The sequence below is a fragment of the Taudactylus pleione genome, unplaced genomic scaffold, assembly GCF_031769625.1.
Source record: "Taudactylus pleione unplaced genomic scaffold, aTauple2 ptg000121l, whole genome shotgun sequence".
NCBI classification, from domain to species: Eukaryota; Metazoa; Chordata; class Amphibia; order Anura; family Myobatrachidae; genus Taudactylus; species Taudactylus pleione.
Genome location: NW_028284523.1, coordinates 14,739,899 through 14,754,483, shown reverse-complemented (window position 1 = coordinate 14,754,483; position 14,585 = coordinate 14,739,899). Strand labels below are relative to the sequence as shown.

Genomic DNA, 14,585 nt, shown 5'->3' with positions numbered 1-14,585 from the left:
ATTGCCCCCTAACAACAGTAACTAAAAGTAACAACCTCGATTTTCATAAATGAAAATTACTATGTTTTGGGTTTTGTAAGGAAAACAATCAAGGGGGGCAATAAGCAGCACACCTCATTTTAATTTTCTTCATAATGTATGTTCGTACAATAGTAGTAGTGTCCCACTGATATGTGTCCACCCATTTGGGGCATGGAGTTTACATAAGTTTCTATTTTCAACCAGAGACTTTGAAATATAGTGATGGACTTCAACATGGTGCACAGTATGGACCAGGCGGTTGGTTCAGGCTTCATGCCTGTATGCTGTCTTTCCTCAAAGGGGTTGTGAACCAGCGGCACTATAGTCCCACTCTACATACTCCTTTGACTTGCTCTACAATCTGCAGCACTGTTGAGAACAGATCTGCCCACAAGTTCACCATAAATCCTTGGAGCCAGTTCCCAGCCAATAGACTTAAGCTAGATACAAACTTGTACAATCATACTTGAGATCCGATTTTTCATACAATTACACTTATGATTGAAAGTCCAGATGAACGTGCAGATTCATGCATACACACTATTATGCCACCTGTTTAACGCTAATTAATCTTACAATACAGTTTACCACAAGTCACCAGGAACTTAAATATAAATAGCAACTGCATTAGCAAAAGTATATGGATATATTTATAATTTCACAATCACTATTAGAAGCATATGTGAGTCCAACAGTTTTTGAAGGATTATTGGCGACTAGATAACAGTTTAGGCTGTTCAAGGGATTCTATATCTAGAGAAAAAGTATTTTTCGCTGAACAAAAAGTAATTTCATTAGAATTTCTCATTTGCGTCTTATATATGATAAGACAGTGTAATTGTGATCATTTACACTGAATATAATGCCAATTCAATGTGTTGATTTTAAATTACAATGTAGACATATTTTCCTTAACAATATTTATACAAGATGTCCTCTCCCAGCAAATAATTAACCAACCATACTTCAAAAAAACAAAACCCACATGCTGATAGCAGAACACTCTTCAAAGATAGTTTGATCCCTTCACAGACTTGTTGAGCGTTTTCAGATTTAGAATAGGGCGATGAGACCCAATTGGTTTCTGAACCAAAAATATATTGGAGTAATAACCCCTTCCCTGTTGAACCACAGGAACCAGGATTATCAATCCTGCCCGCAGCAGGGAGTAAATGGCCTCCTGGAGGGCCAAGGCCTTGATAGAATCTGATGGAGGAGTTGTACAAAAAAACTTCTGGGGAGGATGAATCCGGAAAGTAAGAGCATACCCCTGAGAGATCACTTCTCGGAGCCGGGGCAGTAGTGCACAAATTGAAGTCAGCATCCCACCCTGGGATTCCCCAGAAGGAGGCCCGCCCATCAGGCAGAGGGTTTGTCGTCCGCCTCTGTCGACATCTGACCAACCAGGACCTCATAGTTTGCTGCTTGGTGGTCCTGCGAGAACTAGATGGTCTGGAGGAAGACTGTCCTTTTGCTCGTCACCTGAAGGAAAAAAGACCGAAAAGAAGATTGCCTAGACTTTGATGTAGCTGTTGCTGGCAGACCTGCAGATTTTGAGGCTGCCAGAGTAGCCACTATCTTATCAAATTCTGCTCCAAAAAGTATGTTCCCATAAAAAGGTAAGAATTCCAGGGCCTTCCTGATCCCGTATCTGCTTTCCAGGACCTTAACCAAAGGGCTCTAAGAGCAACAAGCAAAGCTGCCGATGCTTTAGAAGCCAGGAACCCAGCATCTATTGCAGCTTCTCCCAAATAAGAGGCCGCTTCCCGTATGTGGGAGATATAGGTCAGCTGATCTCTTGTAGCATTCGGTAGAGAATCTTCCAATGCCCCAGTCCATTCTTCAACAGCCTTAGATACCCAAGCCGTGGCCATAGCTGGTCGAGTAACAGCTCCAGACAATGAAACACTGATTTAAGACATGTTTCAAGTTTTCTATCTGTAGAATCTTTAAATGGAAGATGTTGACGGTATAGGTAATGTAGGTCTCCTAACTAAATGTGTCACATGAGCAACCACAGTAGGAGGGACTTCCCGCTTAGTACATTCAGTAGATGGGAACGATACAAATATGCTTATCTTTTTGTAACATGGAACCGTTTATCCGGGTTACTCCATGCTTCTTCCATAAGTTCAATCCTCAGACTTCGGAAACTCATCTTTTACCACCTTCTGGTGTTTAAACACTGGAGCCTTAGGTCTAGGAGCTGGCTCATCATCCCTGTATATTTAGGACTGATTTGACGCTCTCTAACCAAAGTGGGGACATCCACTGTAGAAGGATGGTCCTCCTCTCCTGAGATAGACCTTGGAGAAGAACCCGGCACATCATCTGATTCCTCCGATGGCAGCGTGGGAGTAGCCAAAGGATCCACTAGCTGCGTCATAACCTGAAACAAGGAGGACACCCAAGATGGGTCCTGTACAGGGGCTGGTAAACTGGACTGGTGAGGTGGTTATTTATAACAAACAGCACACAAACCATCCTGTATAAAGTCCTGAGGGGAAAAGCCTGCCAAACAACTTTTACATTAACCAGCACTGGGAACTCAGTTTCCTGTTACCCTTATTCATAATAAATAAGTGCAAATGTGACTGCCTTCACAAATAAATAAATGTGAAGTACAATTGGAAAAACACACACACAAAAAAAATATTCCCCACACACCTGTAGCAAAGGGTTGAGGAGAAATAGTAGTGATAGTTATACCTGACAGTACAGAAATAAAGGCAGTAACAACATAGCAGAGCTAGCACAAGTCACATACAGATGTGCCCACATACATCTATCCTCTGTGCGCTACAAGTCGCGCAACATAACGCAGGAGCTCAGTGTGACTCGGTAGCGCAGAGCTTCTTTTCGTGCATCTTACCACCTTCAAATGTGTCTTATACGCACAACGATGCGAATAGATAGCACATCCAACTTTTCCTGATTAAAATGATATGCAGCATGCCTATGTCATGTGAGTGGGTGCGAGTGTATGTGCATGCAAAATGCTATGTTACAGTGCTACCAGCTGTAACACTAACGCAGTGTTTGGCATGCAGTTAAACCCGCAGACGCACACAGAACATAGGCATGCTGCATATCATTTTAATCAGCTTGTGCTATGTATTCACACCGTTGTGCGAATAAGACGCATTTGGATGTAAAAAGATGCACGAAAAGACGCTCTGCACTACTGAGTCATGCCACGGCACGACTAGAAGGGCTGTTAAATGCGCCAGGAGACTAGATGTATGTGGACCCATCTGTACAATGCATATACAATATACTTGAAATGGGCTCTGAATCAACTGCTCAAAGCACAAGACTTGGTAGGATTTTGAGCACTTTATGACTTGGCCTCTGGGGAAAGGTATACAGGGAGACTAGACCCAAACCTCTTGGGACCAGCAGCTTCAGCACAACAATGATAGTGGTCGCTGTGTGTCTCATATACAAAGTAGGGTAGGAGGAGCAACCCAGACGCGGGAAAACCTCAGCTGAATCGGCGTCTGTGCTGGCTGAGGGGCTGCTGGAGAGAGCCTATCTCCCCTATGCTGTATCAACCCCTCCCGGGTGCTCTGGCCTTATTACATGGCTGCCGTCACTGTCCCAGACGCCAGACTGACTTGCCTCGGTGGTCTAGTGGGGGAGCAGACGCAGCGGTCGCCCCACTACAGCAACCTCCGGCAGGTCACCAACCACAGGATGTATGGACTAGCACATGGATGCCAGTGAGCGGGGAATCACCTTACCTGCGTCCCTGTGCTTCCGGCTGCATTCCCAGGTCCCAGCATCGCCTCTAGCCAAGCTTCGTTGGTGCTTGCCGAAATTACCAGTCTAGTTACTGGTTTTGCGGCGCAAACGGGGGTAGATGGAACAGCAGCACAGGCTACCTTTAGAATGTCTAGCGCTGCTTGCTTTAAAGTAAAAATAAATAAAATAAATGATAAAATAAAAAGCTTGGGACTGCATGAGCAGTCCCCCTGTTATAACGGTGCATCTGAATCCTCAAAACTAAATGCCTGTGGCCAGAGGCGGGGTATATGTGGAGGAGGACCTGAGGCATCCTGGGAGCTGAAAGCTTAACTGTTTGGTGCCTGGATCACTCCAACCACATTTTCCCCATGGTATTCCTGTGGACCCTGAAGAACAAATCTGTAATAAAGTTAATTTATGGGTTCAAGGTCTTACTAATACAGAAATAATGTGGACAAATAGGACACTGTCAGGCACTATTTGTGGACCAAAGTGCCACTAGTGGTAGGCAACGGCACCATTTTCACAGAGACCCCATAAAGAGGTAATGGACTGTGCCATATAACACCCAGTTTTCACTTATCAAGCTTATCCCATTAGGCAACAACAAACACAGAATGAAACAAGTGATAAGCGAAGAGTCAAAAGCTAAGTAGGGGAGAGGTAAGAGTTGGTAGCACAACATTTAGTCTGCATACAAGGTTACAGTCATAGACAGGAACATAGGCAATAGGTGGACAAAACAGACCTTCACACAGCATGGAAATGCCTCCTGTTCATGCACAGGGCAGTTCACTTAGATCCAGTGCTTGCTAATATCCTGCTAAACTGTAACATGATAAGACAGGAGGAACAAGCAAATGCTTAACAGAAGAATGAAGTCACATATTGGAAGACCGGGATTGTATGCTTTCGAGGAATTACCAACATGAGTAGTACACAATAATATTTAGGGGTACATTTACTAAAGGATGGTTTTGTGTGTTTTTGGTCAATTTTCTTTTTATTTGCAAATCAATTAAAACTGCATATTTACTAAAGGCAAAACCAACAGAAAAACTCTCAAAACCAAGAGTTTAGAACACTCCAGTACATCAGACCAACAATCATTATGTTTACATAGATGAATTGGGGCTAGTTATAATAGCTGAATATACTAATGGGGCTACTTAATATGGCAGGGGGACCACATGCTGTCTCCCTCGCTATGGAATTAGCCCCCGGCTGGATCATCCCAGTGCTGGTTATTGGAAAATAGGGGAACCCAGGCTGAGAGGTCCAGGGCAGGTTATGGATTTGGGGTGGATCTCACTTTTTTTTTTTTTTTTTATTGAACCCTTTAATTACATTTTACCCTAGTGAAGCCTGCACAGATCATACTAATATGTGCAGTGTTTCTGTTTGGCAGGTTTTCTGTTGTGTTTTTACTTCTAAATGCTGCAAAACGGATGTCATTTAGAGCAGCAAAGAATGACTGACATGACCGTCGGGTTTCAATTAAGGCTGAAAACAGACAGTAAGTAATATTGTTTTTTTTTCTTTATCAAAACAACGTTGATGTCCATAGTTTTTGCTTTAAAACCAAAACCGACCTTTAGTAAATTTACCCTTAGAGTTTTACTTTTCTTTCCAGAAAAATTGCAGTTTATTACATACACATAACATGTTTTTCATGTATGTGAAATTATGCTTAATGGTTGTCACATCATGCATAATTGATACGTTCAATAAACATTGCAATGTGTGTGACTTTTCATAGGATTGCTGATAAATTCAGTCTGCAGGTGACCACTACCTATCTGTGTGGTCACTTGCCTAACACACTAGCAGGTCCCCATGTGATCCGGTCTCTTTCAATGTCTGTCAATAAGCCAGAACTGTCAAGTCAGATGAAAGATCATGTGTGGCTAAATTTGTAACTAATTCTGTCATTAGTGGCTCAAACTGAGACAATTTGTTAACGTGTGGCAGCTTACGAACTGAAACATTAAATGGTCTACAATATGTTGGAATATCTACAACAATATTGGACAATTAGACAGACGCATTACATTGTGTGTCCCTCAAAAACAAACATTCTGTTCACAACAAATCTGATTGATATCATTTAGGATATCCATTATGCTAGAGCAGGGAAGGGGAACCTCCTGCCTAGGGCCGCATAAGGCCCTCGGAATCATTTGGTCTGACCCTCTGAGCTTTTTTTCTGCTAGCCTCATCTAGCTAGTAGGGTGTCTAGAATGGCACACTGCAGTCAGAATCTGTGCAGAAGTGCCACCTGGAGCTTCAGACGGTCACACAATTGCCCTCACAGCTCCCCGAGCATACTCAGGATGCTCCGGGCATTGCTATAATCACTGGCAATTGTTGCCCTGCCCCCATGTGACGTCACACGGAGGGGGCGTGGCCTGCACCAGGGCCACAAATAATGTTATATATATCAAAATGGCCCTTGGCAGAAAAAAGGTTCCCCACCCCTTTGCTAGAGAATGCTGCTGGGAAGATGACTGTAGGCCAGTTTTCACTTTTACTGCACTGCTGATTTGTTAAGCATTGCTGAAATTCTATTCTGAATATATCAATATAAAACTAGGACACATTACATCATCCCCCATAACACAAAGACTTGCAGCACATTCTATTACAACGCACATCCAAAAGACTGTTTACTATTCCCACAAGTCCCAAGAGCTTTAAACTATACATGTAGCAATTATGTTGTCTGATAAAGAAGTTTTGCTATGAAGGGCTTGAGGTTATAATTTTTGTGGAAGAACACACATGCGCACACACAAACTTCAATAGCTTTAAACAAACTAAAATTAGGCTTATAAAAGCTCTCCAATAGCTCAGGGCACTGTTATTTAAGGAAAGAACCAGGAGGAGCTTGATGTACTTAGGTAGCAGAAGAGGAATACTCACTAAATACTTGGTTGATGAGATTCATCAAGTGTGCACATCCATATATAAAATTAATGAGTCACTGTGGTGCACTTTGTATATCACAAGTAATATTGTAGTCTTAATCACACGTATGTGTAATAAACTAAAGTAAAAAATAAAAAACCTTTTGATGCTCCAAAAGTAGGAAAAGCAAATACATATAAAACACATTTCAAATAAAAGCTTGTACAACATCCTATATTATAAAATCATGATTTACAGAGTAAAAAATGTACAAGTAGCCCAGGCTAAAATGAGATCGTAGGAAGAAAAACCAGAGAAAACTGACTAATTAACATCAGTATTGACAGAGGCTAGCCATAACATTATAAAGAGTGCACTCTATAAATAAACATTTTGATTAAGAGATTAGACTCTTATGGGATACGGTCAAAATCCGACAGTTGGGATGCTGGCGCTTAGAATGCCGATGTCGGAATCCCAACACCTGCCAGAATCCAGACGGTAAGAACTGGAGTTAGGGGGAGGAATAGGGTTAGGCACTAGGGCCAGGGTAAGAATTGGGCACTGTGGGGGGAGGGTTAGGTATAGTTTGCGGGTGGGGGACGTTAGGTTTAGGCACTAGGGAGGGGAGATTAGGTTTAGGCATCAGGAAGAGGGTTAGGGAGAGGGTTAGGATACTGACTGACAAGTGTCGGTATCCTAACCCTGTCGGGATGCTGGCATTAGGATTCTGAGCGCCGGGATCCTGAGCGCCAGCATCCCGTACCTAACCCAATTCTTCCACCTACATTCCATTGTGTGTCATGCCAAACTATTAGTTTGGAGCTTTCTACTTTTGCAGACTAGAATTTCAAACGGGGGTACAATATGCCGGGGCTCAGGAACCTGGTGGTCAGAATCCAAACGCCAGCTTTTCGACTGGGTCATAATCGTGACAGAAGGAGATAGGGCAGCACAGACGGTGTAATGGTTAGCATTACTGCCTCACAGCACTGAGGTCGTGGGTTCGATTGCCACCATGTCCCTAAATGTGTGGCGTTTGTATATTCTCCGTGTGCTTGCGTGTGTTTCCTCCGGGTGCTCCAGTTTCCTCCCACACTCCAAAAAATATACTGGTAGGTTAATTGGCTTCCAACACAAAAATTAACTCTTGTGTGTGTGTGTGTGTGTGTGTGTGTGCGCGCGTGGATGTGGTAGGGAATACAGATTGTAAGCTCCACTGGGCCAGGGACTGATGTGAATGGACAAATATTCTCTGCAAGCGCCGTGGAATGTGTGTGCCCTATATAAATAACTGGTAATAAATAAATAAGTATACTACTCTTCCTCTACCCCTCTCTGCAGCCGAAACCTGCCCCCCCCCCATCCCGCAGCCTATCACTAACCCCTCCCCTAGTGCCTAGCCCTCCCTCTAACCCCAATATTTACCGCTGGGATGCTGCCGGTCCGACTGGCTGCCAGGATTCTGACTGGTGTCGGGCATTCTGAGCAGCGGCATCCCAACAGCTAGGAAAATAACTACATCCCATTCAAACATGTAAGTTGAAACGTAAAAAGTCGGAATCACTGGCTAGCGTATATTCCAAGAGCTTCAAAAGCACTATGGCCCATCATAAAGAGAATTCCTGGGCTTGAGAGAGAAATCTCCATTGGTAAGCTACAAATGGGGAGGAAACCTAAGAGACATACTTGTAAAAAGTGACATCACCCCACTGACACAATAAAACATTACTGCACCACTTGTAAATGTTTGAAAACAGGGTCAATCTTTAACCATTAACATACAAAAAAGGAATATAAAAGATCACATTGCTACCTTCACTACTCTGTAAGTGATATATAAGATAACATGTCTGTGTGACTTGTTATCTTATATATATATAAAAGCTAGAATGTTTAAAGAAAGGATGGCCCTCTATAAAAATATGCAAAAGACAGCGAACAACCAGTCGCATGTCATTTTAAAGAAGCCAATCACCAGCTACAATAACTAAAGGTGGGTGATGGTCGTTCATACATACTGAACGGCCATCATCTGTGTCTGACTGCGGGTCCCGGCGACGCGTCCCACCTCCCTCCCTGCGGCTGCTGCTGTGTGTGTAGGGGCGGTCTGCAGACATATATGTCCAATGGCTGTGCAGCACAGCCAATGCGATATGTCGGTGAACGACGATGTTCACCGACATATCGCGGGTACACATTGGCCAACAGGTAGCAGATATATTGGCTGATCAATTGATCAGCCAATATATCTGTCAGTGTGTACCCAGCATGAGTTACAAAATTATTGATCATATACCACCATTGCGGAGATAGGGCAAAATTATTATTATAAGTGGAATCAAGATGGATCTTCTCTCTGTATCCCCTGGGGGATTAAATGAAAAACTCTCCTGGAATGTGTGCTTATAGATACCATCTGAGGACAGTGTTGACTCTTTATATGTGCAACCTTTATTTTTGTTGAAATGCCATAGAGGAGTTTACTAGCATACTTTACCATTCGGTATTATCTCTTTAACATGTCTATTTGAAGTTTGAATGCCTGGCGTGCATTTAGTTATGTAGCAGTCCTTTAAAGTATATTAGCATTTTTCATTATGTACAGTATTCTCCTACAGAGTGACCTTAATTTGTGTAAACACATGAACGGTACTTATATTTTCTTATTTATTTGTCTTTTTCGCTGCTTAACCTCCCTCTGTGTAGCGGGGTTTGTGACAGCCGAAGCTGCCTGGTTTACACATTTTTCCATTGAGCCCGATTTTTTATCCCCTCCAGTTGCGGTTTCCTAGACTACGCTCCCAGAAACTGCTGCGATATTCAGCCCTGGGCGATGACGTCACAGACCCTGCGTCCACAGGTTGACAATGGTGGTAAAGCACAGTCAGTGTCAGAACTACATGGGTTATACTGGTGTATTTAAGTAAGCACTTTATTCACTTATGTTTTATATTGTATATCCTAATAAAAAAAAACGACTTATCTTGAAACGTTGATATGATGGAATAAACTACATTTGATTTTGTTGTGAAGACTGCTGAGGGCCTCCTTATCCTTACCTGTGGAGGGATTCTGAATTATGCAATACCTCATTGGAAGGCACATCAGCATTTTTTAATTATCTGCGAGTGCCCATCCACATGGTTTCATACATTTTATATATATATATAATAATATAATATATATATATATATATATATAATAATCAGAAAACCCAGCACTCACCATGTTTAAACACTCACAATGATGTATAAATAAATAAATAATGGGGATTTGGTTCATGGATCGATCAATGCATTTAAGCCTGCAGCCCACATCACGGGACCCCACTTTCTGCAGGTCCTGGGAATGGTCTGCACCCCAAATCTAGGAGTGGCGAGTGCAGTGGATTTCTGACTTTATATATATATATGTCAGGTCCATAAATATTGGGACATTGACAGAATATTCATATTTTGGCCTCTATTCACCACCACAACGGCTCTGAAATGAAACAAACAAGATGTGATTTAACTGCAGACTTTCAGATTTAATTTGAGGGTAACTACATCCAAATCAGGTGAACGGTGTAGGAATTACAACGGTTTCTATATGTGCCTCCACTTTTTAAGGGGCCAAAAGTAATGGGACAAACTAAACAATCCTAAATCTAACTTTCACTTTTTAATACTTTGTTGCAAATCCTTTGCAGGCAATTACAGCCTGAAGTCTGGAATGCATAGACATCACCAGACGCTGGGTTTCATCCCTGGTAATGCTCTGCCAGGCCTCTACTGCAAATTTCTTCAGTTCCTGCTTGCTCTTGGGGCGTTTTCCCTTTAGTTTTGTCTTCATCAAGTGAAATGCATGCTCAATCGGATTCAGGTCAGGGGATTGACTTGGCCATTGCATAACATTCCACTTTTTAGCCTTAAAAAACTCTTTGGTTGCTTTTGCAGTATGCTTCGGGTCATAGTCCATCTGCACTGTGAAGCGCCGTCCAATGAGTTCTGAAGCATTTGACTGAATATGAGCATATAATATTGCCCGAAACACTTCAGAATTCATTCTGCTGCTTTTGTCAGCAGTCACATCATCAATAAATACAAGGGAACCAGTTCCATTGGCAGCCACACATGCCCACGCCATGACACTACCACCACCATGCTTCACTGATGAGGTGGTATGTTTTGGATCATGAGCAGTTCCTTTCCTTCTCTTCTCTTCCCATCACTCTGGGACAAGTTGATCTTTGTCTCATCTGTCCATAGAATGTTGTTCCAGAACTGTAATGGCTTTTTTAGATGTTGTTTGGCAAACTCTAATCTGGTCTTCCTGTTTTTGTGGCTCACCAATGATTTGCATCTTGTAGTGAACCCTCTATATTCACTCTTGTGAAGTCTTCTCTTGATTGTTGACTTTGACACATATACATCTACCTCCTGGAGAGTGTTCTTGATTTGGCCAACTGTTGTGAAGGTGTTTTTCTTCACCAGGGAAATAATTCTTCTGTCATCCACAGTAGTTGTTTTCCGTGGTCTTTCGGGTCTTTTGGTGTTGCTGAGCTCTCTGGTGCGTTCTTTCTTTATAAGAATGTTCCAAACAGTTGATTTGGCCACACCTAATGGTTTTGCTATCTCTCTGATGGGTTTGTTTTGATTTTTCAGCCTAATGATGGCTTGCTTCACTGATAGTGACAGCTCTTTGGATCTCATATTGAGAGTTGACAGCAACTGATTCCAAATGCAAATGTCATACCTAGAATCAACTCCAGACCTTTTACCTGCTTAATTGATAAAGAAATAATGAGGGAATAGCCCACACCTGTCCATGAAATAGAGTTGATAGTCCCATTACTTTTGGCCCCTTAAAAAGTGGGAGGCACATATTAAAACTGTTGTAATTCCTACACCATTCACCCGATTTGGATGTAATTACCCTCAAATTAAATCTTAAAGTCTGCAGTTAAAGCACATCTTGTTTGTTTCATTTCAAAACCATTGTGGTGGTGAATAGAGGCCAAAATCTGAAAATTCTGTCAATGTCCCAATATTTATGGACCTGACTGTGTGTGTGTGTATATATATATATATATATATCCAGTTATTTATATAGCGCACACATATTCCGCAGAGCTTTAAAGAGAATAGTTAGCCATTCGCATCAGTACCTGCCCCAGTGGAGCTTACAATCTATATTCCCTATTACATGCTCACACACATACACACTAGGGTTATTTTTTTGTTGGGTGCCAATTAACCTACCAGTATATTTTTGGAGTGTGGAAGGAAACCGGAGTAGCGGGAGGAAACCCAAGCAAGCACAGGGAGAATATACAAACTCCACACAGTTAGGGCCGTAGTGGGAATCGAACTCATGACCTCAGTGCTGTGAGGCACAAATGCTAACCATTACACCGTCTGTGCTGCCCTAAATATATATATATATATATATATATATAGATATATATAGATATATATGTGTGTGTCCTCATCTACATGTACATCTAGTCTCCTACAGCCCTTCTAGTCACGCCATGTTGTGTATCTCGGTATTGCAGAGTGTCTTTCCGTGCAACTTTTTCCCTTCAAATGCGTCTTGATCGTACAGCGAATAGGACGCAAAAGCAGCTTCTCCTGATGAAGTTGTTATGCAGCATGGCTATATTCTATGTGTGACTGCGGGTGCATTTCGCATGCAGATATAACTGCTGAGTGATTAAGACACATTTGAAGGGAAAAAGTCACACAAAAGGGTGAGTGTGTGTATATATATATATATATATATATATATTATATATATAAATATATTCCCCATAGGGAACAGAAAGGATTGAAATCTCAATATCCTCATAACATTCTTCTGTGTGTCTAGTTGATTGTTTCAGGAGCAAGCTGAATTTAAATGAATCTTAGAACTCTTCTGATATTGACTGTTGCTTCAGACTGTCTGATAAGACTTGGAAAATTGCAGCAAGAGCTGATTAACTGACAGTGAGTGATGTAAAGACCTATCTGTATGCTATTCCTGTTCCTCCAACTCCCACATGCTTTATTTAAAGCAGTGAGATTGCAAGCACTCAGCTCTGAGGATAGAGTTACCACTGTGACTTTTCTACTAATTCATTATAACTCATACAAACTTTGCAACTATTGTGAAAAAAAGGCTTTAATAAGTCTATAACTACTTCTATATATATCAAACAAATAAACAGCACTTTGACTCTGACAATGTGCAGATGGTCGCAGCAAGGATGAAGATGGGGTAAAAAAAAAACCACACATCTGCAGTACAGTGCATCCCGAAAGTATTCACAGCGCTTCACTTTTTCCTTATTTTGTTATGTTACAGCCTTATTTCAAAATGGAATAAATTCATCTTTGTCCTCAAAATACTACACACAATACCCCATAATGACAACGTGTAAAAAGTTTTTTGTGGTTTTTGCAAATTTAATAAAAAAAAAAAAAAAAAAAAATAAGAAATCACATGTACATAAGTATTCACAGCCTTTGCCATGAAGCACAAAATTGAGCTCAGGTGCATCCTGTTTCCACTGATCATCCTTGAGATGTTCCTACACCTTTGGTAAATTCAATTGATTGGACATGATTTTCAATGGCATACACCTGTCTATATAAGGTCCTACACTTGACAGTGCATATCAGAGCACAAACCAAGCATGAAGTCCAAGGAATTGTCTGTAGACCTCCGATACAGGATTGTCTCGAGGCACAAATCTGGGGAAGGGTACAGAAAAATATCTGCTTCTTTGAAGGTCCCAATGAGCATAGTGGCCTCCATCATCCGTAAAGGAAGAAGTTCGGAACCACCAGGACTCTTCCTAGAGTTGGGCGTCCAGCTAAACTGAGTGATCGGGGGAGAAGGGCCCTAGTCAGGGAGGTGACCAAAAACCCTATGGTCACTCTGTCAGAGCTACAGCATTCCTCTGCGGAGAAGGGAGAACCTTCCAGAAGGACAACCATCTCTGCAGCAATTCACCAATCAGGCCTGTATGGTAGAGTGGCCAGACAGAAGCCACTCCTTAGTAAAAAGCACATGGCAGCCCGCCTGGAGTTTGCCAAAATGCACCTGAAGGACTTTCAGACCATGATAAACAAAATTCTCTGGTCTGATGAGACAAAGATTGAACTCTTTGGCATCAATGCTAGGAGTTATGTTTGGAGGAAACCAGGCCAATGCCATCCCTACAGTGAAGCATGGTGGTGGCAGCATCATGCTGTGTGGATGTTTTTCAGCGGCAGGAACTGGGGGATTAGTCAGGATAGAGGGAAAGATGAATGCAGCAATGTACAGAGACATCCTGGATGAAAACCTGCTCCAGAGCGCTCAACCTCAGACTCTGGCGACTGCTCATCGTTCAGCAGGTCAACGACCCTAAGCACACAGTCAAGATATCAAAGGAGTGGCTTCAGGACAACTCTGTGAAAGTCCTTGAGTGGCCCAGCCAGAGCCCAGACTTGAATCCAATTGAACATCTCTGGAGAGATCTGAAAATGGCTGTGCACCGACACTTCCCATCCAACTGGATGGAGCTTGAGACGTTCTGCAAAGAGGAATGGGCAAAACTGGCCAAAGATTAGGTGTGCCAAGCTTGTGGCATCATATTCAAAAAGACTTGAGGCTGTAATTGCTGCCAAAGGTGCATCAACAAAGTATAGCGCAAAGGCTGTGAATAATCACTTGTGACTAATTTTTATAGTAAATCCTGTAAAATACTTATATTTCTTCGTTATTTTTTTTTTTATTATTAAATTTGCAAAAATCTCAAAAAAACTTTTTACACGTTGTCATTATAGGGTAATGTGTGTAGAATTTTGAGGACAAAAATGAATTTATTCCATTTTGGAATAAGGCTGTAACATAACAAAATGTGGAAAAAGTGAAACGCTGTGAATACTTTCAGG

The 14,585-nt window shown here is 41.9% G+C and overlaps 1 protein-coding gene across 3 annotated transcripts in view; it reads right to left on the bottom strand.

Moving 5' to 3' along the window:
* The window catches only part of CCSER2 (coiled-coil serine rich protein 2), a 172,117-nt gene that overhangs the window by 20,199 nt on the left and 137,333 nt on the right, over nt 1-14,585 (bottom strand). The window lies entirely within an intron of this gene.